Genomic DNA, 15877 nt, shown 5'->3' on the forward strand with positions numbered 1-15877 from the left:
CAAAAGTGGTTTGAAAGTGTTGGTCATTTTAACGATCATGTGAGATGTAATTATTATTGTTTGCCAGATCATTTCATTATAAGTATAATTCAAATTCTACTTATTTTGATATTTTATTGTAATTAAGTTTATTATGCTATGAATTTTTAACGTTAATATGTAAAAAGGCGAGAAAAATGTTATATTTATACGTAACTAATAAATAAAAACTATATTATAAAAGCACACGCTACGTTGCCGATAACCTCGTGATTATCAAGCAGACAACTACTCAATGTTTTTATTAAACCTTGAACGTCACAACTGAAAACCAATGAGAATCGTTTTATTATGTAGTTAAAAATTATAAATTGTTGTAATTTTCAATTAAATATTTAGATACTATCTTTCCACGCACAAAAAAATCAAGACTTTTTGGAAAATACATGTACCCTATTCTATCTAAGACTGGGATTGCATCGGAGTTGCCTAAATCTAATTTTTATATGTATTGAAACATTAAATTTATAAACAAATACGAATGTGAAGGAAAATCAAAAAAGGGCTTCGTAGTGCTATCAAGTTTAACAAGCTCTTTCTTTTGGTCTAAAAGTTAAAAATGTAGCCGTGGATTATTTGTTTCAAACATTTTAATTAATTAAACGAAAACAAAAGCATTAAAAAAAGATCTCATAGCGCCATGCAACTAAACGGATAGGTGATATGTAAAGTGCGACTCCCTTTCAAATTTCAAAATAAGCTTTGGAAGTTTCCCAAAAATTTCAGCATTTTATGTCCATTTTCATAGTACTGAACTCTAGCCTTAAGTGACTAGAAAATAAAACAATCAATAATAGAAACATTGTTTAAAATTTTATTCAATTAATAAAATTTAAATAATATTTACAATAAATATACTTTGATTAATATATTCGGTTGATTGTTCGTAATTGAATTTATATAACTTTATATAATTCTAATGTTTTCATAATCAATCACATGATTTTAATCTATTTACATTATCATAGTGTGACTCTCAACTCTACATTTGAACATACGTTCCAACTAATTCATAAAGTTTTAGCTATAGAACATTTATTATTGTGATTCACCATATGCTTAAAGTTTTAAATTGAACTCGTGTGCTCGTCTTACCAGTGCGATTTATCATTTAAGAATTTTTTTAATTTCATTATTTCTATATAGTAAAGTTCTACACAAAAATAAAATTAAATTCGTAAGCATATACCAAATATAATCAGGAAAGGAGACATATTCTAAGTTAAACATTCAAAATTACTTATTTAATAAAAAAGAATATTTTTGTTATTTGAATCCCATATATTTTCCAACCCAGATTAATCCGGAAGTGGTCAATGCCTCCGTGTACAATCATAGAGCAATGGGTTAAACAGTGGTATGCCTATTAATCAATTTAGACATCAAAGGTCAAAAAATTGAGTTTTTTGCAATTTTCAGCAAAACGGTGAGTTTTATCATAAAAATACCTTAGACGAAAATTGTAGACCATAAAATTATTTATAAAAAACGTATCAGTACTTTTTTTCCTACAAGCCACTGCTTCTGAGATATAATAATTCAAAAACTTGTAAAAATTGTCGTATTTAATGGTTTCGCCAATATATTTTCAGCAGTGAACTTTTCTTACAACATTGAAATGAACCGAGACTTGTTGTGAGTATTTGTAAGAAATTTCTGTTGACTGGTTAGAACTGTCATAAGTTTATCAAATAAATTATCAATTGACGTTCGGCACGCAGTGATCGAGGCCTGTCGCCACGTGCTGCAACGTTGAGAAGGCGCTTAATTGTCAATTGTGATAAGTGCCAAAAGTCGGTCCTGCATTAATATCGTAGATATTAGGTAATTTGTAGAATAAGGTTCTAAGAACATGTACGCTTTTTCAATTTTGAAAAATGTTTTGTTGGTAAAAAGTTATTAACATCGAAAGTTAGTAAAAATCGTCGATTTTTCTTCTACTTCTTGGAGAACTGTCGATCTGTTAATTCTGAAGCTTCCTCTGCATCTTTTCCTGAGAGGTGGATTGCCAACCCTTTCCACCCTTTAGGTGGTCTCCCAGGAGGCCTTGAGCTGGGCGGGTTGTTTTCTAGAACTATTCTCGGAAGTCTGTTCTCGTCCATCCGTCTTACATGGTTGTAAGACGGATGTCGATTTTTCGATTGTCAAAAACTTATAAATTTTTAAATATGCATTATACGGAAAAATGTCAAGAGATCTTATCTTTTTAAAATGTGCCATATTTGCATAAAAAAATTGTCCGCACCGAAAATCCATTTGTTCATAATTTGTGTAAACAATTGCGACTTAAACAAAACGTACCAGTTTTTCGCAAAAACGCTGGGCATATTTGGATTCAGCAGCTGAAAATACATAGGCATACCACTGTTTTATCCTTTGCCCTATGATTGTACACAGCAGCATTGAGCGCCCCCTAACTAGATATTCCTGTTTGGTCTCTAAGACACGATAATTTGGTTACCGAAGTGCGAATTATATTTTCGTTTTCTGAAATAAAATTTTTTAAAACGAATTTATTTCGACATAAGTGGAAAACGAATATTGAAATATAAACTGTATTATTTGCTGCAATAATATAACAATTTATAACATACAGGGTGTTTCTCTATTCGACTGACAGCGCTCTACCTTAGAGAGATCTCAATAAATGATTCATTTTGATATAGGAATGCGCACCCTTAGGGGGCCTAGTTGCTGATATATAGGGTGTTCAAAATTTTAAATCAAAATCAAAAATTTGCCATAAATCAAGAATGCCTTTAAATTTTTTGACTTTTGTTTAGAGGCAAATTTCTACAACACCGTTCATTTTATCCCCATAATAGGTTGTAAATTTTTTAATAAAAGTTTAAGGCAATTTAAAACAAAATTAAAAAAGAATCTGCTCCAGTGGCGTAAAAAATAGAAGGATAAAAGTGACAACTAACCCTGACAGCGCGCCGCTGGTTAAATTTTTCCAATGTTTGTTTATGTCAAAATATCACTTTATTAAGGAGCATATTGGTCACCACATTTGAAAGAAAAATTTTAAGGCGTTGTTGATTTATGGCAAATTTTGATTTTGATTTAAAATTTTTAACACCCTATATCTCAGCAAGTAGGCCCCTTCAGGGTTCGTATTCTTATACTAAAATGAATCATTTATTGAGATATCTCTGTGGTAGAGTCGGTAGAATATAGAAACACCCTATACATACAACTACAATATATATCACGCGTCAGGCAGTGTAATTAAGCGTATTGTGTATTCGTAGCAGTAAACAGTGTCTTCATTATACAGCACAACAGCTAGGTTGAGATTGGAAGAAATAAATTCTGTTTATTTCATCAATTCATTTGTTTTAACGAGTGTAATTCTATATGACGTTGAGGTATCAGCTATGCAGACTTTCGCATTTTGAAATGAATAACCCAAATATGTCCAACTATTCATAAAATAGTAACTACATCACATTTTTTCTCAAATAATATAATTTCTAGATTATTTATAACGTTCACTCACCTCTATAAAGATTATACTAATCAGAAAGTTTTTAAACTACTTACATACTAAATTTATGATTTATACAATCTATAAAACTCATTTTTTCGTTTTCAAATAGAATACCATGCATATGAAATTTAACATGTCAGATATTGTAACGAGGATAGGTTATACCAGTTATGTCGTTTCCGGCCCAATAAGGCCCGCGATCGCAATATGTCTCAGAAAGAAGAATCATATTTTCTATAGCTTTTAGACATCTACAAATGTTTTAAATACTCGTACTCTCAAGTCTATGAATGTAAGTAAATAAGTAATAAGTAAATAAGTAATTTCAATAACCCATTATTTTTGTTAGAATCTTCCACGGTAAACCACTGTGTTTGATTTGAACAGTTGCTGTTTGTAAGGAGTTTCATTTGAAGAGAATTGATGGTTGTATTTGTCATTTAGTACATTATAAATAATTTAAAATATACATAGGGTGTCTATGAGTATGAATATAAGTTACATTTCTTTACCTAATCGACTTAGCTGATGATCAGCTCTATTTGAAAAAACGTTCTTATTCTTAATATTTATTATAACATTTTGTTTTTGTAAATAGAAATTGAAATATTAGGAAGTTAGGTTACTTTATGAACACCTAAATTGATATTCCTAAACATCTATACATTATACGTCAAATTATCCCTGGTATATCTGTGGCAGCGTTGTACAATTGGTGCATTCCACTTAGCATTCACGGTGCCATAAATACTCTTGGGCGTCTCATATGGCGACTACGATCGTTCTAGTCGCGGCGAGAACGTCACTCATGACGTCATGACTAACTATCTATATGACGCACCACTAAATATTTTACAATCGCCGCAGAAGATATTTTGATTTTACTTCGATTTCAATTAGTTATACATTCCACTAAAAAATTCAATGACTTACAAATTGTAACATAACATCTTAAAGCTTTTGCTTTATTGTCTCTGTTTTGCCATTCGTTAATATTTATCTCAATATTCAAAACGATTCGTAATTCATTTCACTTGGGTTTACGATTATAACGTTCTGGACTAAGTGGAACGTGAAAGATAGTGGTTAGGTTAGGTTAGGTTAGAGAGGTATAACTATTCTGTTAACTCGCATTTTAGTTCCATTAAACGTTAATCGTAGTCGAAGTATGTATTCCTTAACCTTTTTTGACGTATATGTTTGTATTTGCAAACGCTCCTATAGAAATGGAAAAAAGTGTTGGAAGAATTTTTTGAAGGATAAAAAACATATATTAGTAGATCTGGTTGATCATCATAAAGATATTATTGGTATGTATGAATTCGAATTGAATTGAAATTGCCTAGCTCCGTTCTGTCTGATATTTAATGTACTCACTAATTAAATTTAATAACATTTACATGTTCTTTTCTGCATACGAAAATGAGTGAAGAACTTTACATCTGCATATTCGTCAAAATAATTTGACCTACATAAGAGATTGTTGATTTGTAAATACACATAATTTCTTTTCCTAAATTTACCGTTTTTTAAATAATTTGGCACTTCGTGGTGTTGCTACCTTTATATTTTAGTACATAATATCGTCTTCATCATCAGAATCGAACACGTTTCTGCCAGCCATGTTTAAGTATAACAGATTAATTCAAAGAAGTCTGCAAAAATTAAGTTATAAGCAGGTGACAGCCCGAAATCGTCGAAACTGTCACTCGCGACTGACCAATAGAAACCAAGAATAACTCTGTAGTACCTCTGAATTTTAGAGGGTTAAGTTATCTCATATGTTATACCGAGAATAAGGTTACCCGGCATTTGTAGAACGCTATTTATCAAAATTATTCTAGGTATATCTTATTATAGGTAAATACTTGAATTGTAGAACCGGCCCTTAGTTGGATCGAAAAAAACATTTTCAAGTCAATTTCTCCAATGTCATATTTTATTTTGGTATAAAAGAACAGCTAGATTTTTGAATACAAAGATAAAATCCGTAATTTTTATCAGTGCTTCAACGTTTTATTCACTTATCTGTGGAAAAATAATGATGGAATAAAAAAGAAAAGATGGTAATATAATGCCGAATATATAGAATATGGTTGCATAGAAAATTCCAATAATCAATCTATGCTTTTAGTCTAAGAGCTAGCCACCTATTTGAGAAAGAATTTCAGGTAGTCCAGTTTTGTGATATGCGATTAGTTTTTCAAATAATTTGAAGAAATTTCTTTTTTTGGTATTATTTTCATTGTACCTTTTGCAACATGAATTTATTATTGTCAGATATTTTTCTTGTTGTTTAAATTGTGTCAGATGCTAATTTTTATTAAAAATTTTTTTATCAAAATATTTTAGTGGAAATTTTTATATTATGTTATTCAAGTATCTAAAAACCTAAAATTGATTTGCTAAACAATAATACGATTGCTAAACGCCGATCGAAAAGTGATTGGGCATGTTGGAAGAGTACAGACACGAGTTAGATGCGCAAGCGTGATAGAAGACAGCAGCTTTTTGTAGTCATGATGGCGTTGGTTTAGTCACATTGGCGTATTTGTTGCTTTTATTTTCAATGTTTTTGACAAAATCGTGTTCCAACGGCTAGTGAAAAATTAAAATGTGTGTGTAAAGACAGAAATGGAAAAATAATAACTTTCGTAGAAGATAAATTGAAGCAGTGTAAAAAAGTTTACACTCAAATATGATGGAAAAAAGTTACCGAAGCAAGTTAATGACACTGATGGATATTACAAAATTGTTTACAGCTCTAATGACAAAATATCCAATCTATCTGAAATTAATTTATCGTCAACGGTAGATATTCCCAGCATATTTAGTTCAATTTTGATATCAAATACTGCGCAGTGGATGTTCGCAAAACCCTGCCATATAAAACGTCTCAAAATTTACATGCAGAAGTTGATATACAAAAAATTGACACTTTTAGTGCAATTATTTGGTCTGGCTGAAAGTTTAACAATGGAATTATTGTTTGGTGAATTAAATAAAACTTCAACAACATCATATAAACGATACTAAAATATTTTGAAAAGTTTTTTTTTCTGATTCAAAATTCGCGTCTGGCAACAATAAAAAAATATGGCAATTATAGATTCATGTTGAAAAGGTTTAATAAAAATAATAAAAAGAAAATGGAGCTTCTTAAAATGATTTGAAAAATTGATATTTTACCTATACAGGCAGAATGCGCACTGTTGAACGCAACCACTACCTCCAGCCAGATAGCTCGTATAACTTCCAGTAGAGTGAGGGAGATAGCATAAAAACTGGCCTACCTGAAATTCTTTTTTTTTCTGATTTTGCTAGCTCTCGTACCATTTTGTATCTTCTTTGTTCTAAAATATTTTCAAATAAATCTCTCAAGCCTTTCATATCGTTTGATCAAAATGAATCTGGAAGAGTAAAAAAACTTCGTTGTCACTCAATTATATCACTTTTAATGTGATCAGCATAACGTGGTTATGTCATGATTTATATTTAATATAGTAACACTGACCAGATCAGCTGATCATCGCAGGCAGTGGAGGTTACGACAACGGCTGAAGTAATATGTTCCTAATTAGATAATTATTTGTAAATTTTTGAACATACACATAGAATAATTATGTGTCTTTCTTCCACTTTATAATACATGATATCAGGTGTGAACAGTTATTCATTGCAGTTGTTCCTGGTGAAAAAAAAAGGAAAATAGATAAGTATTTTAGACCACCTGACCTGTTACAGCTTGTTAACAGCGTATCAAGGAAATTGGCGAAAATGATCCCAAACATTTGACCTATTCTTGACAGTTACAGAATTGAAGGAAGAGTCAGAAGAAAAGAAAATAGCGATGTTTTAAAATATGATAGGAGAAGATACTCTAGAGTTATATAATACATTCTAATAGCCAATGCTTTGAAAAAGTTGGAAGAGTATTGTGATTCCCAAAAAATGGAATTTTCGAGAGATTTTTATTTAACAGTATCATGCAAAAGGAAGGTCAATCTTGACAATTTTGTGACGGAATTACGGAAAGCAACAAAATCAAATGAAATGGTGAGAAATCGTATGTGATGGGGATTTTTAATAAAACTACCAAAAAAAAACTTTTGACAGTTCCGTTATTGAGCTTAAAATCAGTTTAAGATTTATGCAGGCTGTTAAACCAACTAAGAATCATTCAAAAATTTTACAGAGTAAAACAGCAAGTAAGAGTGTAGTAAAATAAAAGTATGCGGCATTTAATAAAACTTGTGCACGGTGAAAACAAAAACATTATTTCGCAAGCATGTGTTTAAATAAGTTTAATAATGAGACAAAGAAGAAATAAAATTTAAGAAAAAAGCTCATGAGGTGGTGCGGGAGATCGAAGGTAATACTAGTAAAACCGAGATTGAAGAGGAGTGTGGTGAGTTTTTTGTGAATGCTGTGTCCAAGCATAAAAGAACGAGGAATAAAAAAAGATGGAAGAAACAGATATTTATTCTTAATTAACTTGTAGAGTTCAAGCTAGATATGGGTTCAGAAATAAGTGTGACACCAAATTATATGCTTAAATCTTTAATTCTGCAATAGAAGTCGGAAACTCTGACATTCCATTGGTGTGATACGGTAGCTCAAACTTTAGATTAGATACTTTGGGGTAAGTCAGATTAATATGTGAAGGAAATAATATTTTAGTCATAATTTTGTTATAGTTAATGCTTGATACCATTACTCGGTCTTCAATACATAACAAGACATAAGGCGTAATTTGGTGGATAGCAATAGTAATCTTAAGTTTTTGTTAAGTATAAGTGCCATGGAAAAGGAATTTTCAGATGTATTTGAGGGATTGGGTGAAATGCCCAGCAAATATCATATTTCACTAAAAGATATAGCTGTACCTGAAATAAAACCAATTATAAGGATGCTACAAATTTTACATGATAGGTTACTTAAAAATTTGAATCATTTATAAAGTATAATATAAAAGTATAATTGAAAAAGTAGAAGAACCAACCAAGTGGTTGGATGCATTTGTAATAACTGAAAAAAAAGAAGACTTGCGGCTTTATTTGGAATTTAATCATTGCAATGTCTGTGGAAAAAATATCGGCAAAGTTGACTGGTAAACAATATTTTACTGTATTAGACATGCGTGATGGATTTTGGCTAATTGTACTTAATAGGAAAAGTGATAATTTAAGTAGCTTGTTATGCCTTTTGAATGAACGCCTTTCAGAATATCATCTGAAAAATTATGTATTATTCTGTGATCTTGACTATGTAGGAATCTCTTTCAATGATCTTGTTACAGGCTCCTATGAAGCTGGACATGATGAAAATTTGAGAATAGTTTTATAAACAGCATTTAAATCTGTCAAAAAGCCTATTCAGAAAACAAAGCGTTAAGTTTCTAGGGTAGATTTTTTTCCAAGCAAGAAATCAGTGCTGACCAAACATATATAAAAGCGATTTAGGGAATGAAAGATCCTGAAAACAAAACTGAATTGTTCAGGATCCCAGGAATGATAAAGTTTTGTGTTGGCCTAATGTTTTTGGGCAATAAAATAATTGTTCCAATATCTTCAAGAAATCAGATGCTCCTTATATTGCATTAAGGCCATTTGGGTATTAAAAAAAGGAAAGCTCGAGCAAGAACAATCTTTGTTGGTCAGGACAAGCATCAGATAGTGAGACATTTATAAAGTCTTGTGAGACATGTGAAAAGTTTTCGAGAAAACAATGTAAAGAATCTTTGTTACATTTTCCATTACTTAATAAGAGGTTGGGAACGAGTGTGTGGAGACATATTTTCATATGAGAAATCGTATATGATGCATTTTCTAACTAAACTGATTCGAATTGCTTCTTATTATAGACAAAAGTGCTGACTGCCTGTTATTTCGCATATGAAAAATGTTTTCTCTCGATTTGGTTAGCCAGATGTACTTGGGGCGGATAATGTAGTGAAAAATGTAAAGCATTTGCAAGAAATTGCAACTTCAATCTTTTATACAGAAGCCCATTTTGTGGACTAGCAGTATCTATACAATGCCGTCCATGTATATGGAATAAATTCAATTTTATCATTATTATGTACTATGTGAAGAAAACCTGAAACAGGTCGATTTTTATTCTTAAATCAACATTTTACAGTATGAAAATATTATCCCCCTTCAGCACCCCCTCAAATATTTTAAATAAGAAAGGAGGTCGTGTGGCACCTTGTTAGAAAATGGTTTTTAGTCCTCTGTTCAGCAAAAAGATGTTTAAATTTGGTGCAATCATAACTGAGAAAATTAATTTTTAAGATGTATAATTTTGATATTTCTATCACAAAACTTTACGTAGATGAAGATAATAATGTCGCATAATATTAAGAATGCATTTTTAATGTACTTTACATTTGCATTAAATGTTCAAAATGACCACCATTCACTTTTTGACAATTATCGAAGTGATTTTGGAATTCTCATACATTTTATAAGACCTCAGGGGTTATTTTGTTAATTTCTTCCGTTAACCTAACTTTTAAATCACCAATATTATCTGGTCTATTAAAATATACGAAGAAGTATTGATATCCAGTTAGCCTAGACCAGTTCCATGTATTTCTTCAGATTTATTTATTTGGTTCATAAAACTTGGCAATTATTTTACCCAACGGAAAATAATTTATATGACGTTTGCTCAAGACAGATCTTCCATTTCTAATTATGCTATAACAGTCGATATGGAAACTCCCATAGCGCATCCATCAATTTGTTTATATATTATATATTATTCAAATATTTCACTAAACTAAAATCTAAAACACCCAAAAACATAAAAAGAAATATTATATATCAAGTGCCTTGTACAGTTTGTGACGATATCTACATAGGGCAGACATCTCAGTATTTAGAAAATAGACTAAAATAATAAAACTGCAATAACCAACCACGGAATATCAATATGTATGTATATGTATGAAATAAAATCAATTTTAGTTTTATTTTGTACTATGTGAAAAAAACCTGAAACATGTCGATTGTTATTCTTGAATCGACAATTTACAGTATGAAAATATTATCCCTCTCCAGCACCCCTTCTGAACATAAGCACCCACTCGGAAATTTTAAATAAGAAAGGGGATAGTGAAACACCTTGTTGGAAAGGGATTTTAGTCCTCTGTTCAGCAATATAAAGTTTTTATCAATTTGGTGCAATCATAACTGAAAAAATTAATTTTTAAGTTGTAAAATTTTGATAAAGTCTCATCACAAAACTTCACGTAGAATGAAGATAATAATTTCGCATAATATTAAGATTGCATTTTTAATGTACCTTACAATTAAATTAAATATTCAAAATGACCATCATTCACTTTTTGACAATTACCGAAGCGATTTTGGAATTCTAATACATTTTGTATGACCTCAGTGGTTATTTTGTTAATTTCTTCCGTTAGCCGACTTTTAAATCAGCAATATTGTCTGGTCTATTGAAATATACGAAGAAGTATTAATATCTAGTTAGCCTAGACCAGTTCCATGCATAAACAAAATATTGCGTTAACATAGCAACGAACAATAGAAGTGTAAAGTTTGACGTGAAAAAAGTAAACCAGAGCTACGTAATAAATTAAAAGAAAATTGTGAAAACCGAAATTGTGAAAATCGAAAAATTGGAGTATCGAGCCATCATCAAGTATCTGTATTTAAAATGATTAAGAGGTAAGCAGATTTACGAAAATATGCTTAATACCCTTTGTAATCAATGTCCTTTGTATGCGACCGTGAGAAATTGGACTGCAAGCTTCAAAAGAGGTAAATTTTCCATTTGTTGGTTGATGACCGATCGGGAAGGCCAGTTTCTATATCAGTTCCCGAAAATATCTATGCAGTTCATGACATGATTTAATCAGACCTTCTAATTGGGCTAAAACGGATATCTGAAGCACTGAATATTTCATGCGAACGCGTTCACGTCAATTTGGACCTGAGAAAAATTTATGCAAAATGGATCCCCAAATGTTTGAATGGTGACACTCTGGTTCTCCAAGACCTGAGAAGTTTCGTGTCCAAAAATCTGCTGGAAAAGTTCTTGCTTCAGTTTTTTTGGATTGCCATGGAGTAATGATGATTGATTTTTTGGATAAGGGTAGAACAATAACTGGAGATTACTGTTCGATATTACTGACCACTCTACGAGAAAAAATTAAAGAGAAAAGACGCGGAAAGCTATCTAAAGTTGTTTTGTTTTTGCAGGACAACGCCCTTGCACACAAATCTCATGTTGCCATGCAAAAAATTCTGTTTGTTTCTATATTAGGCTAAGAATTTTTTAATATATCCTTGTACTTAAGAAATAATCAGGTATTTTCGTAAGTGTTCTGTTTAATATCAAATAGATAAATAGATACTAAAATAATAGTGAAAAAGACAAATAAACAATTGATATGAATCTAGAAGGTTGTTGTCATTTAGGTATTTAAAGTTACTCAAAGACGTCAGTATAATATATGTGCACGCATTAACTTTAATTATCGCTTATTTGTCCGAGATTCAAAGAACAGACTTAATTATGATTAGGGAACACAAAATGAGGTTTGTGAAATTTTCAATAATAAATATCCTGGTCAACACGTTTCGCAATCTACAGACAGTAAAATTGAAAAAATGTTTCGTGAAATTACACATGTTAAAAATATTGGGAAACCAGAAATGTTCAATTTACTAATGATTAAAAGTTGATATACTTCTAGATATTGAGGAAAATCCGCATACAACTCAGAACTTGCCGCCGACAATGATGTAAGTAAATCATCTATTTTGAGAGTTAAATGAAGATGATCCTGATAGAAGGCAAGAATTCTGTGAATTGATGATGGACAGAATGAACGCTGATTTGCAGATCATAAACAAAATGAACGTTTGGGCTGGTATCATTAACAATAAAATTATTGGCATTATTTTTTTAAGGGCACAGATAATGGTGAGGTTTATCTAGATTTTTTTATTAACTTCTTAGTGCCTTTATTACCTAGACTTTTTCCTGATGTTAATAATCCAAATGAGATACATCGATCTATTTACTAGCAACAAGTCAGAGCTCCATCACATTTTTGCAGTTTAGTTAGAAATGATCTAAACGAGGTTTTTACCTAGTTGACTCCTCTCGATTACTTCTTATAGTGTTACTTAAAATCTAAAGTATATTTTAATAGGCCAGACAATATTGCTGATATAAAAGTTAAGTTAAAAGAAGAAATTAACAAAATAACCACTGAGGTCATACAAAATGTTGTACGAAAATTCCAAAATCGCCGCGGTCATTGTCAAGAAGTGAATGGTGGTCATTTTGAACATATAATTTAATTGTAAAGTACATTAAAAATACATTCTTAATATTATGCGACATTATTATCTTCATTCTACATAAAGTTTTGTGATGAGATTTTATCAAAATTTTACAACTTAAAAATTAATTTTTTCAGTTATGATTGCACCAAATTGAAAAAAACTTTATATTGCTGAACAGAGGACTAAAATCCCTTTCCAACAAGGTGTCTCGCTATCCCCTTTCTTATTTAAAATTTCCGAGTGGGTGCTTATATTCAGAAGGGGTGCTGGAGAGGGATAATATTTTTATACTGTAAATTGTCGATTTAAGAATAACAATCGACACGTTCCAGGTTTTATTCACATACTACAAAATAACACTAAAATTGATTTTATTTCATACATATGGACCATTCCAAGAATTTTTGAATCTTTATCATTGAATTTATGTTTTATTGATATTCCGTGGTTGGTTATTGCAGTTTTATTTTTTTAGTCTATTCTCTAAATATTGAGATATCTGCTCTATGTAGATATCGTCACAAACTGTACAAGGCACTTGATATATAATGTTTCTTTTTATGTGTTTTAGATTTTAGTTTAGTGAAATATTTGAATAATATATAATATATAAACAAATTGATGGTTGCGCTATGGGAGTTTCCATATCGACTGTTACAGCATAATTAGTAATGGAAGATCTGTCTTAAGCAAACGTCATATAAATTATTTTCTGTTACGTAAAATAATTGCCAAGTTTTATGAACTAAATAAATAAATCTGAAGAAATTGTTTCTAATTTTGTTAGTCATATTATAAAAATTGGAATAGCCGGACAAATAATTTACGATATCTGTCGGCGTGTTGAGACGGTATTTCGGTTAAAAGAAAGATGAGATAGGAAAGGAAAAAATCCAAAAAAGAAGAGAGAAGGATTGGTTAAAGCGGCTCACGGAAAATTGGAAATTATTTTCCGAAAATTTTCAAGAAAATTCGAAATCGATATGAAATATGTTTTAAGCAATAATCTAAAGGAACAGAATGTAGTTCAAAAATAAAGAAAATCAAGCAACAAATGGAACGAAAATCAAAACTTATAAGTTTCAGTGATAGCGAGTTTTTGCTCGCTAAAAATCCCTATCGAAAACGAATCATATTTTACTTTTGACAGGAGTGAGTCAAAATAATAAGATTTATTATTGTCAGAAACGCGAGAAAGTTAATTCAAAAGTGTATTTCAGAAGTTATTCGCTCCACTCGAAAGTGTTGGTATGGTTGAGGATATCTTATCGTAGTCGTTCTTCAGCATACATTTGTACTTGAGGAAATTGAGTGACCGTCAAAATATATGAAAAAGATTGTATTAGATCTAGATTGGTGCAATTTATGGAAAAAATAAATCCGGAAGGAAATGTTGTATTTTGGCCAGATTTGGCAACTGCTCATAATGCAAAGGACGTTGTAGAATCTTTTGCAGAGTTGAATATTCCGTTTGTTGAATAGTCTAGGAATGTTACTAATGTGCCTCAACCGATACCAATTGAAAGTTTTTGGCAAAATTTGAAATGAAACATATATTCTGAAAGTTGGGAGCAACTACACAGGAAGAATAAAAAAAGAGAATTTTGATTAACTTCCGCAAATGCCAGATTCAGTATAACGTAATTTAATGCAACATTTGAAAATAAAAATTAGGAAATCGAGAGGACTGGGTACTGATTCAGTTATATAAAATGTGTGTAATTATAGTGTGAGAACCATTTTTTCATATAGTGGAGTGCAAATAATTGAATTAAACTACACAGTTTGTGCTGATTTGTTATCCCCACACCCTCAGTAGATATTGTTTCATAGAAAACTAATGTAATTAGAACGTCGATGGATGATGTTAATATACGTTGAAAAATGACGTTGTTGGGTGTGATATGTTCACATGATTTTTACGTAATTATATATTAAAACTTCGAATTTGGGTTTTTAAAAACAAAAATTACAATTAGAATATATGTTTATTAAGCAACGTTAGAACAAAGAATGAATTATTAACAGAAATACAGTTTTTATTATCTTCTGCGTTTCCGCGAAGTCATCACATTTGTTATATGCTGTCAGCTGTTACTTCATATGTAACTCCTCCCCTCTAGATGAGAACATAACGGAGTGGTGATCGATTTTGGACTCTTCTGGGTATTCTTCTATTGAATTTTCTTTCTGCATTTTTGCAGAGTTTTCTTGATTTTCTTCTTAAAAATCCATCCCAGTATAAATAAAATTATGGCTAGTAAAGATAAGCTACCAGAAATTTTGGAATAGTGGTTGGATATTCGGATTTTTAGTGGTATAGGTTGATTCGTCATTCTGCTTATTTCGTGAATATCTTCTAAATTGATTTTTTTCATTTTGAGTGTTTCGTATTCTGCAATCATATCGTATTTTTCCGTAATCGGTTTGGGAAGAAGTAGTGGTTTTCCTCGTTGTATTTTGACATCGTTGAAGAATTTTTTTACGTTGATTTCTATTTGACATGACTTTGGTATTTTTATTAGAGTAGGTTTTTTTATTTCTGTGTATTTGTCTGAGTGGCATTTGGAAAAAACTTTTCCCGTTTTTGCTGGAATAATTATCTCGTCTTGTGTGATTTGTTCAGTAAGTGATTCTTCTAATTTTGAATTTATTTTTTGGCAACTTTTAGTCGATTGGTTTTCGAGGAGCTGGTCTTCGATGCAGAAATATACATTTTCACGTAGTGGACAGATTTCTTCTATAAATTGGTGATTCGAGTTGTTTCGTGCCAGATAGAAATATTTTAGGGAGAATATTTGGTTGTTTTGAATGATGGGGGAGAGTTGATATAATTTAAGGACTTCGACTTTGATAATTGGTATATGTATAGCAAAAATTAATTTATTATTAGCAAACGAAACTTGAGTGCCTAAAAATTGGTAGTATGTTAGAATGTTTTTAAATTTTGTAATTTAGTTGTCCTTAAATATTCTAGCGTTTTTTGTAACTTTGACAGTCTATATTTGTGAAATGA

Source organism: Diorhabda carinulata, chromosome 6 (genome assembly GCF_026250575.1).
Source record: "Diorhabda carinulata isolate Delta chromosome 6, icDioCari1.1, whole genome shotgun sequence".
NCBI lineage: Eukaryota > Metazoa > Arthropoda > Insecta > Coleoptera > Chrysomelidae > Diorhabda > Diorhabda carinulata.